This window comes from Pseudopipra pipra, chromosome 10 (assembly GCF_036250125.1).
Source record: "Pseudopipra pipra isolate bDixPip1 chromosome 10, bDixPip1.hap1, whole genome shotgun sequence".
Classification (NCBI taxonomy): Eukaryota; Metazoa; Chordata; class Aves; order Passeriformes; family Pipridae; genus Pseudopipra; species Pseudopipra pipra.
Window position 1 is genome coordinate 11,434,210 of NC_087558.1, and position 15,163 is coordinate 11,449,372.

A 15,163-nucleotide genomic window follows, 5' to 3' on the forward strand; every position below is an offset into this window, starting at 1 on the left:
AAGGTGCCTGCTGGGGTTGCCACTGCATCTGCTCTGGGTTGTACCTGTTGTTTCTCTCCTTCTGACTTATAGGTCTACTCTCCCTCAGCTGTTCCACTGTATGTTTGAGCCTGTCTTTGATGCATTGCTCTGGATGGGTTGCTGATGCCTTGAGGTCAGCACAGGTGAACAGGAGGTTTTTAATTTTTCTTCCTAAACCTTTTAACTTTTACTTCCTCCTAGCAATATTTCTGCAGGCTCAGGACCTGGGACTGACTATTGCTTTCCCCAAACAGACATCTGACCTGTGATCAAATGCTGGGTGTTCTTCTTCCATAAACTACAATTGCGAGCATCCAGGGTGTCCTCTGTCCTAGCAGCTCCCTATCCTGACATTCCTCCAAAGCATGTCCATTTCATATCTTACTGATGACATTCTCTCTCTTTTTTTTTTTATGACGTCCTCGTGACGTTTCCTCTGCAGAAGCACAAAATGATTGCCAGCAAAGCTTTGCTTACAGCATTGCTCTAAGTGCATAACCCACTTGTGTATCCTCCTCACACACACTGTCAAGGTCATCCCTAATCCTCCTTTGCAGCATCTAGTAAAGTTGCCTTGGCACAGGCTTGTCCACTTCTCTCTCTGCTGCACACTATTACTAATGCCAAACTTGACAGCTCATTCTTTTCTTTGTCCTGGTCTGTCCTGTCTCTGCTTCATTTCATGGGATTTACTGTGTCTCTGCCTTTTTTGGACAAGGTTTTGTGTTCTAGAATTTGCCATTGATTCTCTACTGCAGCACAAACCAAAACTAACTCCCCAAAGTCATCGCTGCAATGATCCCTCCATTGTGCCTCTTGAGGCTTTGGACATGTGCTTTAGTTTGCAAGCACTTTGTGATACACAGAAACCCCTGGGCTGCATCTGTTATAAAAACCTTAATACACGAGCACAGACAAATACAACACAAGGTTTGCTGTTGGCACTCAGCAGAGAAATACAATCATATAAATCACAAAAGCAGAGAATCCTTGTGTCTTCCCATGTGTAGGCAACAGGATAGCCTTATTGAATTCCAAGTGCCTTTACACTTTGCTTACTTGGAAACTTGGACTTGACTTTACTGCCATTATAAATTAAAAAACAATAAAAATAAACTTCAAAAAGTGCAAAATACACAACCAAAGGCCGACTGGTGTCTTGGAACAGTTGGCCACATGCCTACATCTTTGTGCTTGGATTTAAAATACTTCCATAGCCTATATTATTTAGGATGACTACAATTAACTACACTAAAGAATTATTATACTGTGTTCTACATCCCACTTTTCCTATGCTGACAGCACAAAAAAAGTTTTACGTAGTTAGAGTTGCTGTTACAAACAGGAAGGTACCTATAAATGGCATAAACTGAGAAAATTTAATCAGAGACTCATATGACACAGTTATTTTCAATGCATAGTCCAGAGTTAATGAGACGTGTGAATGGTTTCATTGTGTAACTGTCTGAACCTCAGCTGTGAGCTGTGGCAGTTTCAGGGGGTGAACAGGGTCCAATTCATGACTGCTGTAATTGGACCGAAGTCGGTGACATTGCCAAAATGATGGGTCAAGTGTAGAGCGTGTGCATGCACAGCCGGAGCCTGGCTGCAGCTCCAGGAGGTCCCACACACGGTGAGTGGATGGGGCTGGGACAGACTGCTGAAGTGGCCTCTTTGAGTAAGGTTTGAAGAACACAAAATTAATCTGAGGGTTAGGAGGGGTAGAGCAGCAGGTGACGCTTCTCTCCAACAGGACTGTGGTCCTGACATGACTGTGTGAAGGGAGAAGAAGGACAGGGGATGGTGGAGACACAGGGGATGGTGGAGACACACCACACAAAGCAAACCTCCTCTTCTGCCCAAAATGAGGTTGGTGGAGATTTGCACGTGCTGATGGAGTGGCCCGGGCTCACATGCAGCTGGTGTGGATGTTTGCTTACTCATCACCTCTCCAAAGAAGAGCTCTCCATGAAAATCATGACCATGAAAACCTTTGGGGTAAACATCCGATGGATTTGATTCCCAGGTTTCCTTGCACTAGCAGCTCTGCTGCCTGTAATGGGGCTTTTCATGCCAAAAGTATGGGGACTGAACTGCTGTTGAGTGACACGTGAGAATAAAAGTTTGTAAAAGCAAGATGTGGGCATCAAAGTGGAACAACAAGGAAAATACTCAAGGGCCCCTCAAAAGCTGTCTGATACAGTCTGTATCTTTTAGTGGGAATGTTAAATAAACTCTCATTAAAATCAATATATCTACCCCAAAATCCAGTGTGGCCATATATTTGTCCTGCATGACCTCATGTTTATTTTTCCTGTGCATTATCATCTGAGCACCTTGATGCATTTATTCTTTTTGTCATTCCCCTTATCAGTTCTTCTCTGGTCTCAAAATATCGTTCAGGACTTAGAAAATAATTAAAAATAAGATTCTGTATTAGCCATGGGGCTGCTGAGCCAGCTCTCGTAAATGCTGCATCCCACCAAAACATAATTTGCAAATAGCAATGTTTTATCCACAGACCTTTCTCCCTGCATTGCCAAGCAGTGAGAGACTGTGACTCCAAGAGTAAATATTTGTCTTTCCTGCAGAGCTCTCCACATGAGCCAGACCCCAACTTATTGAAGAAAGAAGAAATGTCAGGCAGAGGGAAGAGGCCCACAAGGAGGGCAACCCAATGGGAGAGGAGGGAGAGTTGTTGCAGTGGGAAACCCAGTGTCCTGCCTGTGAAATCAGAAGGGTGGAAGGAGCTGCAGGGGAGGCCCAAAAGACAGAGAAAACCCATTGAGGAAATGAAAAAAGCAATTTGGGAGCAATAGAACACATGCAACAGAGAGGAGCTCCCTGGAAGAGGCATGATTGAGCGCCAGCAGTGACAACCGGGATCCATCCCCCACTGCTGCCATCCCCCAGCAGGGACACAGCAAATACCAGCAGCTCTCGCCAATGGTGGCATGGCAGAGGTGGAGAGGGGACTTTTGTGTTGCCAGTCTTTCCCAATTTTAATGATTCAATGCAAAAGTGGGGGGGGTTGAGAGGCTATGAAAGACATCAAGCTCACTTCTTTCAAAAGTACTGGGTTCCCTATGGCTCCCCTTTCACAGTCCATCTTTCCTATACATTAATGCAGTTCTGACTAAGCCAACCAAGAGGTGCAAATAACATCTACAGCCCCATCAGCTGTAGCACAAGGGAAACGCGAAGAAATGATGTGCAGTTAAGTATAAGTTGGAGTAGCTCCTGATCTTCTCAAAGACCTGCCCTGGTTAAAATCTTCATGAGGGTGAAGTGCTGTTGGAGCAGATCATGGACACACTGTGCATGCAGAGAAAGAGGCCCAGAGGTGGTTAAAACTACACTCCAGAGTGCATTTGGCTGAATCATTTTTACAGCAAGGTGCTAGGTTTATATGGCCATAGTTTTCATCCTAGAGAATCCTAAAATGTTCTGCTAAGGCTACACACATAAAACTCACTTCACTACAGCTGCTAGGCAGACAGATTGCTGGCACACTGCATCCCACCCAGATGTGGGAAGGGAATAACCAGCCCAGGACATCTCAGCAAAATCCTGTCTTAAGGGAAATTACTCCTGGGAAAGGAAGCAGAACTTGAATTCTTAACATCTCATGTAATTCGCAGACCTCTGGGGGTCTTGGTTACTCTCCACAGATGTAATGCTGGAGTCAGAGTGCTGAAGACCGCTCTGTGGCCCTGGGGCAAACAAGAGGAAACACCAAGATTTCAGAGTTGGGCTGGGAGCCTGCAATGGCCCAGATTCTCCTGGGGGTGGGTCCATAGCACCTACTCTGCCTTGCCTGGCCCCAGCTTGGTAATACACAGCAGCAGGGGTACCTCCTGGCCCAGAACCCATGAGAAACTTCCTAACACTTGGTCAGCCCCAACCAAAAGGAATGAGGAGACTGAGGGTCTGTGGCCAGCTGAGATGTGCAGAAGATTGCACCATCATTCCTCCTCTCATCCTATCCTTTGTAGCTCTATCAATAACTGAGGACTGGATGCTGCACAGATACTATGCAGAGCTATTCCTGTTGAAGAAAGGGCTGGAAGGGGTGAATGAAGGAAGGAAACTTGAAGAGGTGGCTGAATAATACTCTTATTTGCAGAACTACTGCAGGCCAGTGGAAAACATTCAGTTTGGGAACAATTCTGCCAAGCCAAGCAATGACATATTCCTCCATTCTTATTTGTCTTTCCTTTTCTTCCCCCATGGCTAATTTTTAGGCTTCATTAAAGCTGAAGTAAAGTTGGATGAATTCCCCTGCAGCAGCATACTTACACTGTTTTCACAGTGGTACAAAGTACAGAAAGACTGGGTATGGAAACCATGGGTGTAAGCAGTGGTGTGAGGATGCAGAGTGACTCCAGTTTGCTGAAGAACAACACTGTGAGATCAGTATCAGCGTCAATCTCCCCTGTGCACCCTCTCCTACCCTTCTAAGGGATGCCAAGCCCCAGGGGCACCAACTGCACATCAGCCAGTGGTGGCACTGCAGAGGGTGACTATAACATCAGCTGCAGGATGTATGGCAAGAGCAGCAAATCCAGATGGTGATAATGGAGAGGAGCAAATATCCTGTCTCACTGAAGTGTTCCCTATAATTATAGAAATTGCAGAATAGAAACACTTTCGAAGAATGGGAAGGGAAATTGCCTCTATGTTCCCTGTGGTGCAGTGCTGTGTGAAAGCTGATGCTTCTCTGACTAGTGGCAGTTTCTCTAAGGGGAGCAGGAGAAGGCTTTGGAGGGAGCAGATTCCCAGCATACCAGGTGCTGTGCACCCAGGCAGGGAAGCAAGCAGCCTGAAACCACTCAGGACAGAGGAACCAGCTCTTGTGACTCATCTTGCATGGGGACAGCTTTTCTGGGTCAGGCATGGAAGGTGAGCACCCCAGGAGAGAGGATGTCACTGGTACAGCCTGTTCAGTACAGCTTCAGTAGTTTGTCTGGGGCCTTTTTTGGCTGAGGATGGACTAGCTGGGGGGGGGGGGGGCAGATCTCAGCCTTACTGTAATCACCAAAAATAGACCCTAGTATGCATTTGTTCCCTCTCTCCTACATTGCATTACCTCTGGGACTTGTCCAAAAAAAGATTTCATAGGGCAGCCAAGAGGAGATGATGTCTGAATACAGTAGCAAGGCCTCAGTTTTCCTTAATTTTCTAGTTTCTGTTTCAGTGTTTAGTGAAAAATAAGCCACAGACAGTGCAGCTTTTGTACCAGCTCCTTACATTGAAGATCTCAGCTGTTAGAAATTAGAGTGTGGTTACATCTTTGACCCCTGTAATTTCTGCAGAGAACAGTGATCTGGTCTCACAAGCATCCCCCTGGCCAAGCCTTCAGGACTAGGAGTGAAATTTGCTCTGCGTGCCAGGCCAAGGGTGCTTTTTGAAGTATATGCCCAGAGAAGGAGAGCTAAAACCTTCAGCAACCTTTTGCTGCATTAATCCATCATACTTTGACAAGCAGATGGCTCAGATGGGCTGGATCCTTTATGGAAGAAGGGGGATTTCTCATAAGAAGTGGGATTTTGATGGCAAAAGAGATATGTGAAAGCTTTAATCTTTGTGCCAGGCTGTTTAAGGGGATTCTGACCATTTTTTGGTCAGGAAAGATTGCTGTGAACCTGGCTTTGCAACTGGCTGGATTGTATATTTATTTCTTTAAACAGCCTCCCTTGTTGTAAGCCAGGAAGGTCACTCTGAGCAGCAGCTGCCGAAGAGCCTGGCGGGCGCCCCAAAGCAAAGGTCACCAGAGCACTTCCAAGGGATTAACAGCCAGTTGGGTGGAGATGCAGGCCTAAAAAGCATCTCAGAAGGTCCTTGGCCACAGCTGGATGCTGAACCGTGTCAGTAGGATTAATACTGTCATAAATGACTGCAAGTTTTTAAGCAACGTGTGCTTGGATATGCTGGGTTTCATGGTCTTTGAAAGGGGCTGCACAAACAGCCCTGGGGAATGTGTTTCCTCTCTGGCTCCCAGCTGTAATCAAGGGCAGCATTGCTGTGATTTTCTACCATGCTTTTTGCCATCCTGTGCTTCAGGATCTCAGTTCAGTTGGCATCTGCAAAGGCAAAATTGAGCCTTTAAACATCAGTCATGTCCCTGCTGCACCACCAACAGCAACACTTATGGTGCAAATTGCTGCATATAGGCAAAATACAAAGCTCAGGCTTCCTTGTGGCATTTCCCATGGGAACAGCCAGCAGAAACCCTCTTCTGCCAAAAGCAAAGTGGCACATGAATACAAGAAGGGGGTTTTACCCCACTTTGGACTCAGATCTCTTCTTTCCACTTTAGTCATGACAGCTCTTGAAATCCCTTCTCTATGGCAGTTCCTGAAGGGGCAGGGGAAAGCATCCTTATGGCCAGGAGGTCTTTCAGATGGAGTTCCAGGCAGGCTTTTGAAGCTCAATACTCAAGTTGACATAAGGTACATGACAACACACTTCTGAGGGAACAGGGCTCTTATTTCCCCGCTAGCATCAGCCTCCATGGGACTCCAAAATCCTCCCTGGAAGAAGCAGGTAAGGGAACAAGAGCCCACTCTGAGGGCTCAAAGATGCTCTCAGACCTTGAGTATAGCTGATAGAGCTGTTCAAAGGGCATAAGGTCAAAACAGCCTCTAAAATTTTCTGAATTCCAGTGTAGAAAATTCCCTCAAGTGCCTGGGTCCTGCAGCAGAGTGGGTAAAGAGGCAATTCCTTACATCAGATGGGGTTCTTCAGTGTTTCATGCAACCAGGCAGGGCTCAAAGAGTGACAGAGCCCAAAGAGAAAAGAAATAGAGGATGATAGAGTAAGTGATAAAACTTATGCCCCTTTGGAAGTCTTAATTAGTAGTCAGTCTGTTGTTTTACAGACAGCAGTGTATCTTGAGACAAATTATACCGACACATATTTTCAAGCCGAGACCGATTTTCAAGCACATCTTGTGCTAATTTTCCTAACTTCTGTGAAAAGGAGAGTGTATGGGGGGATTTTTTACCCAGTTAATTTTATGGAGTGCATTGAGTAAGGGTGGATTTATTTTCTGAGCTAGACATCGTTTCAAACATTGCTTTGTGTTTCTTCACTGAGGAGGCAGGGCACCGTTTTATTGCCTTGTGTAAATTGCTTGTTGTTTTATTGAAGCATAAAAACACTTGGCACAGCTACAGCGTCCCATTATCTTTCAATTGGGTGGGCAATAATTCCTTAAACAAACACAAAACCTTATTAAACTCTCAAATACCTAGAAATCAAAACAACTGAAGAACAGGGACATACAATATGCTGTGGGTAATGAAGAAATGAATGCGCTTTTTAACTACTGAATGCAATTAGATCTGGAAAACCACCTTGAAAGCAAAAATAAAAGCATGTCTGATGCTAGCACTGCCTGCAGTGTTTCCTTGTTTTTCTTTCTGCTTCTGTCTCTCCTCTAAGCCTGATACATTGCTGACTATAAGCACTGACCAAATCCCAAGGAACTGCTGATATTCTGCTTCCAGATGAGTTTGCAGATGCTAATCCAGCAGAGAGAGGTGGCAAGAAGAGGCTGGCAGAGATCCTTGTATTTACTGAGCCATTAAAAAGGGATGTATGCCAGCGCTGGACTCTGCACGAGGGCTGTTGTGTTGTCTCTTTGTACACACACAGGACGGAGATCAAATCATCAGCTAATCCCCTTCTGCAGCAGTCCTGCTTCATGAGAGCTGACCTCATCTCAGACAAACCTCAGTACATTCATCACCAGGAATTTGTGAGTCATCCCTGGGAAACGTTTCTCCCTCTGCACTAACATCTGAGCAGAACAGCTCACACTGCACTGGCCAGAGCTTCGCTGCCAGGTAGGGCTTCAGGGGATTTTCTCTGACTCTGTGGAAGCAGCTTGTCAGTCAGGATCCTGCCTATCAGTACCACTCAGAAAGGCTGTGCCCATGGCTTTTTTCTTCAACTTCTCCCTCCCCAAATAGGAGCATCCTGGTAGAGACACAAGGTTCAGTCCCTAGGTGAAGAGGATGGCTCATGGACAGCACAGCAACTAGAGACGGAACCCGAGGAGAGAAGATGGCAAAATTCAGCTGTGGTGACAGTGCTGAGGGTTGCCTTTGACATCAGGATCAGTGCCAGGTAGCAGCAAGCAAGGGCACCTCCCCAGCATTGTGGTCTTGGTGAGCCACCATCAACTCCCCAGCTGCTTAAAAACTGCCACCACCTTTGGCTCCTGTCCTCAGCACGGCACATCTCCAGCCAGAGGTTGCATGGGAGCGAAAAAAGCTCCCCAAAATGAGGGGATCAGCAAGAGCATTCAGGAGCCCTGTGCTCCAGCTGAAATGAGAGGCTGCACTGATTTTTCAAGCTCATGATGGTCAGGTTGACAGGAACACCAAAAGTCTGTGGCCCTCTTCTTCCCTCACAAATCATGGCCGGTCTCTGCAGGGCATTAAACATGGCTTTGCAGAGGTCTCAGAGCCCCCTGACCTAACAACAGAAGATGTAGATGAAGACTGAAGAAGGACCCATGTAAAAGCATTCTTCAGCTCTAGGACAAATTTGTCAGGAAGAAATGAGGAAGCAAGTAGAGAACCCGAGGTAAAATAACACTGCCCATGTTACAATGGGGAGGTACCAAATCACCCGTCAGCTGGTGCTAGATTTTCCCTAATGAATGCTGTATCCATTACACACATACTTTCTGCTTCCATGAGGGGAAACACTGCCTGCTAGAGGAGCCCAAGGGAGGTGTTTGGTTTTCCAGGGTAGCTGGAGCTAGCATGTTTGTATTAAGAGAAACCCTTCAATATTTGAACCCATTCCCATCTGCAGAGAGGGCCTACTCAGTCAAATGTCTTTCCCAAATTTAGCATTTAGGAAAAAGAAGGCTAATTCCTGTACTCAGATGGGAGAATGGTGTGGAAGGAGTTCAGGCAGCTGGAGGAAATGGCAGTAAAAGCATTAGGAATTCTCATAAATCATCTGTGAGCATTTGGATGCTTCATTTTATGCTTATGCCAACACTCTTACTCTCTGGGCCAACCATCACTGATTTTGTTGGAGTTTCCCCAATGTGGCTTGGCCAGGATAAAATGGGACCTTTTTTCTTTAACTGTGTGTCCACTGTTTCATCACAAAACATCACAGGAACTCATTCTTCCCTACATTGCACCCCCAGCTTTGCAAGCACACAAACATTCCTGTGCAAATAGTGTCAACTTCTGTGCTCAAAAAAAGCATTACTTGAGGTTTGCATGTGCCCAGCCCAAGCAGCATCAAGGCTGAGTTTCTTCTGCCCTGAACAGTGAGCAGGATCCACATAGAAATGGTCAGAATTAGCCCCAAATACAAGGGAAATCAGCCCCTGGTTGATGCCAGGAGCACTTCTTCTCTGCAGTGGTTTGGCCATCCAGATTTCTGCTGCACTTAGCACAGCAAAACAAGGGTCTGAGACATTTCAGTGACATTCAGCAATGAGACACAAAAACAATAAATCCTTGCATTTGGGAACTAAGATGCTGCCTCTCATCATATCAAAGGGGAAGTGCCAGGGCAGGCACCCATGAATACAGACTGCCTTGTTCTCCCTCGTGCCTCCAGCCATCCTAGTTGTCTTATTTTTTCTTAGCTATATTTTTCTCCTCCTTTATACAAACAGCTAGGAGAGAAAAGATCAAGATGTCCCTCCCTTAAACATATTGTGAGCCAGATTTTTATAATACATCAGTACTACCCATTTATTTCAAAGAGGTTCTGCTGATTTCCAGCACAGACTGTAAGGTTAGTGAAACAGAGCCAAGATCAGGTCCCTGGGGCAGCCACATCCTTCTGAAGGGCTGAGATAACTAATGGTGCCCAGTACCAAAATGATCTCTCACAGTGGCAGGTGCACGTGGGGAAATCAGACAGAATTCCCAAGTCACATGTAATATTTCAGTGATTATCAGGTTAAACCCTGCTAGCACAGGAAAAGAACCAGGCAACTGTGTTGGTTTATACTAGTTATGGAGCTGGTCCAAGTGTTAGATGCAAGGTTAATCAGGCACCTCATCAGGAGACCAGGAAACAAAATAACCTATTACATATACAGGTATTTTTACAATATATATGTGTTATGACAGCACTCAGGGTTTGTGCAAAGTGCTGTACAAATCCAGAATAAAAAATCTCAGTTCCCTCTCTCAGGATGTCACAATATAAAAACAGAAAGCAGATAGACACAGAGAAAAAAAAATTGAACAGAAACTTACGATGCCTAAAAAATCCCATCACCTTTTGTCTGATTTACTCACCACGTTGACGGAGATTAATTTCCTTCTGTCTGCAGTCAGGTCTAGTTTCACAGGACAATTGCTACCTGGTGAGAGCAGGTATTTTGGTGTAGAAAGAAGTGTAGGGACTGGCCTCAGGGTGTTATTTAATGCCCAGACTAGGATGTTGGTGTTTAATCTCAGCCAGCAACTAAGTACCATGAAGCTGCTCCCTCACTCCCTCAGCCCCTCTGGTGGGATGGGGAGGAGAATCAGAAAAAAAAGGTAAAACCTGTGGGTTGAGATAAGAACAGTTAAATAATTGAAATAAAGTGAAATATCATTATTAAAAGTAATAGTAATGGAGACATAAACCACAAGACAAACAAATGATGCACACAATTGCTCACCACCTGCTGAGCAATGCCCAGCCCATCCCACAGGAAAAATCAGCTGCTTCTGGCCAACTACCCCCCTTTTATCCACTCAGCGGGACATTCTATGGTATGGAATATCCCTTTGGCCAGTTTGGGCCAGCTGTCCTGGCCATGCTCCCTCCCAACCCCTTGTGCATCTGCTCACTGGCAGAGCATGGGAAAGAAACTGAAAAGTCCTTGACTTAGGGTAAGCACTATTTGAAACAACCAAAACATCAGTGTGTTATCAATATTATTCTCATACCAAATCCAAAGCACAGCACTGTACCAGCTACTAGGAAGAAAATTAAGTCCTTCTCAGTCAAAACCAGGACACAGGAGCACCAAAAGAGAGAGCAAAATGTTTTTAGAAATACTTTTAGGATGAGACCTAACTTACAGGTGTCGCCATCAGATGTCAAACTTAAACAAGTGATTTTTCATAGGGCTTTACCTCAAAAAGAAACAAATATCTTCCAGACTCTCTAAGGACAAGCAAAGCTGCTGCAATCAGACTGACTAGTGGCTGCTGCCCTCTGTGCCACAGCTGCTGTGATTAAGGGAAAAGGAAGATTGTGGTTATATGGAAAAGTCTGCTACCTGCACCTAAACCTGCAGACAGAGAACACAGAGTCAGGGTCAGATCTCTGTAGAAGCCTCTTGGAGACACATTCCCAGGACTCTTGTAATGTTTGAGCAGCACTTTGAAGGCTACAGGTGCTACATATGTGCTAAATGCTGTTTTTAATTGGAACCCAATAGGTGTGATATTCCTGCATTTGTGCCAAAAAGGACTGGGATTTGCATGGCTTCCACACCAACCTATAAATCAGCCCAGGCTCTTCAGGAGCTTAATGTGAACCTACTCCAAATTTGGCCTGCCTTTGGAGAAGGTGGGTAAGGGTTTAATGTCCAGAGTCAGGGGTTCATGGAAAAAAAAACAAGGGAACCTCCCCCACCCAGTCCTGAGTTATGGGGAAGGGTCCCAGCCTACAGCTTTTCTCTGACTACTTTTAAATACTGCTCTGACGTTCATTAATTTCTTTCTGTAAGAAAGAAATACTGTTAGTTCCACATTAGCTGTATAAAATTAATCCACACAAAATGAAGATGAAACATAGCAACAAATTTTGGTGTGGCTTCTGGAGCATTAGTATGTTGGTTTTTCAGAGTATAACATATTTAATCTATCTAGGACACAATTTGCATTAATATCAGTCACATCAGTAAGCATCCACAAGCCTCACCATATAGAAAAGTGCTACAAGAAGTTTTTCAGACACCTGTAACTTGTCCAGTTTGGGGAAAGCAGGAAAACTCCCACTCAAAGTGGGCACTCCCTGCCAAACCTCCAGGCTTGGGCAGCACTTTGTTTTTGCAACAAACCAGAGACAAGAATGTGCAAAACTGTCCCAACTCTTGGCCGTAGAGAACAGAACAATTACAGCTGAAACTTTCCAAAACCACAGAAATGCCTGAGGTGGACAGACCACATGGAAACCTTTAGCTCAGAGTGTTTAACAGAGTTAGAGACGAAGGTCTTCTGCTGGGAGGTGCTGCCCTGAAGTGCAGGTGGGCACCCAGCCCACGCAATGCTGGAGCAGTAACCAGGGCTGACCCCGCTGAGGGATGGGGTCCTGCGTCATGGCTAAGCTCTGGCACCTCTCCCAAACCAGATATCCCCACACTGCTGCCCCTTGCTGAGACAGAGCCTTGAAGAGCATGGCTAAGCCTCATTAAAAGCAGCATGGGTAGGAGGTGGCAGTGGAGGCCACGTACAGCCTCTGTATTCTCCTCCTCTGATGCTGAACGGAAGCCCGGACGGATTATTTTCAATATCAACAACTATTTACTGGTCTGGGAGGAACTCTGCAGGATTGTGGCACAAACCTTGTTGTCACAGCATCCAGTCCCTGCTCCAGTGAATAATGAAAGAGTAACTGCCGGAAAGAGGGAGAAGAAAATGCAGTGTAGCAGAAGGTGGTGTACAGCACACTGAGCTGGGGCCAGAGCTCCTGGCAGGGGCTGTGAGAGGGTGGCCCTGTGCCCAGCCAGTGTACGATAGGAGATGCACAAATGACTGCTGAACTGAGGCCTTGGCATGGACGTAGAGGGACTGTAAGACTGGACATGCCATTTTTCCCCTGAACTGTAAAACAACTTCTGACTGCTTTTGCTCATTTGAAATAGCAAGTGTTTGAGTGCTGGGCAAATTCCAGATTGGATAGCTTCATTATGCCTAGTTAAATGGTCATGGTGGGTTTTAATTAAGCTCATAATTTTTTTTGATTGCCTGCTTCAGGCTTTTGTGTAACATCACCAGACATTAATAGACAAGTGTGAGATGGATCATAAGGAGCTCTGAGATCTCTGTGGCCATGTTGTAATTGTCATTGCTATGGTACCTTTCACAGCTAGGTAAACTGTCACTACATCATTTCCACAGCAGATGTTGGCTATTCTAACTGCAAGCAGATGCATCTGCCAGGATGGTTAACCTTCTACAATGAAATCTGAAGGATGCTGACTCCAGAGCAAGCTATTAGGAGTGCTGCTTGGACTGTCCTTGCTCTGCCTTGGCTAGAATTATAGAGAAAAGACAACAAAAATTAAACTGGTAGGCAGGTATGTGTATGAATCTTGAGTCCAGCAAGACACAGGTTCAGCACAGTTTCCTGCACAGTATGTGTCTGCATTGTCAGTGTCAATAATGGGTTGGGTAGATCTCCTGAGTTGGTTTTACTGCTGGGACTGACCTCAAGCAGCCAGATTGGGTACTAGACATGAGGAGCCTGCTGCATAGCACCAGACTGAAAGCATCATACTCATTTTGCAGAGCAAGCGGGACTCCTTCCTGATGGTCTTGCACAATGGTTCCCATGGAGATCCTACGAACATTGAGCACCGAGACTTGAGATAACCCTTCCCCTTCCCTTCCTGGACGGATTAGAAGTAATATAAGTAATGTCCAGGCATCATGGGGTTCATGGCCCCACTCTCTAAAAGGAACCTGTTTGTTGCATGGTACATTTGGGGTTGTGGAAAAATTTATAAAGTGAGCTCGTGCTTGTGCTTGACAGTTTTTTCCAGGAGGCCTTTGAGTCGATTTTCTTCCAAGAGTCTGCATTCAGTTACAGTTCGGAATATGTGATCTCACAGTGTTTGTATTTATACCCCTCACAAAACCATTTTTACAGCATCAGTATCTATAGGTTATTGTGAGACACCGAGTGAAGTCATTGTAAGGTCACACGCAGGATGCTGCCTCCTACGTGGAGCACATCAGTTTGGCTGCAGGATAGCTACAGCCAAAGCTACTTTCTGTAGCTGTGAAATGAAGAAATACAAGCAAGGGATATTAAAGTGATGAAATAACACAATATAAAGTGAAAATACACTATCGGGAAAACGCTCCCCAAGCTGGGGTCAGTTATGAGGATTTGATAATGGAGGGGGATTTTCCATCACCTACTCCCACATTATGAAAACGTGCAGTTCCCTGGGCAACAAGCTCAGAGGGCTGTTGTTTTCATGACTTCTTTAAACAGTCTCTGATGTCTCATGAATGAACAAAATTTCCACAGTGAGATATTTCTGTATCTACTCCAAGATTCCTGAGCTCTCCTGGGAACATTCCCCCCAAAACGCAGTTGACACCCTTGTTACATAACAGTGTAACAGGGGGCTGCAAATTGTCCTCACACCATGGAAGAGGTTTGACTCTTGCTCTTCTTGCCTCTTCCAAACTAATTTTCAGAGGGAAAAAAGTAACCTCCATATTAGAGGAGGGGAAAAACATGGCATAACAGATCAGAAGAAAAGATATAGCAAAGGTTTTGACTCTGACCTTGCAGCCTTCCCTGGGTAGTTGAGGAGGAGGAGTCACAGTCTCCGTGAGTCCAGCGTGTAAGCTGGGTGCATGGTTCCCATGCATCCATGATGTGGGAAAGAAGCACCCCATGGGCAGTGTGGAACTCCTGGAAATCTACATCTCAAAGGTCCTCCCTGAACGAGCTCTGCTGGATACACAGCTGTGTGAGTCTGTGGGGTGGGATTTGGACCTTGTTGTGTCATAGCAGTGGGATAAACACGGTCCTTTCAGGTAGTTTGGCTCATTTGCCAAGTAAGCTCTTTGCTCAGAACAGAAATACCAGGCTGCACATTCCCATAACAAACTGGGGTTAAGAAACACCTTGATTTTAAAACCAGTCAGAGCTCTAAGGTGACTCCCAGCGCTCCGAAAGCCCAGAGCTTTTAAGAAAAAAGTGCTCCATTTTGCTTGCAAGAACTTTGTTCTTGTTGGTCTGTTTTTATGGAAGACACCTAAGTGATAACACAGGCATTTCTAGAGCTCACTGCTGCTGATTGTTTCATCTAGTGGAAAACCTGAGCCCTCCTTTACTCAGGAAGGCAGTCAAATTTATTCTGCCAAATAGCTCAGAGGCATTCCGGCACCCAGTGGAAGTGCTGGTAGCTTTC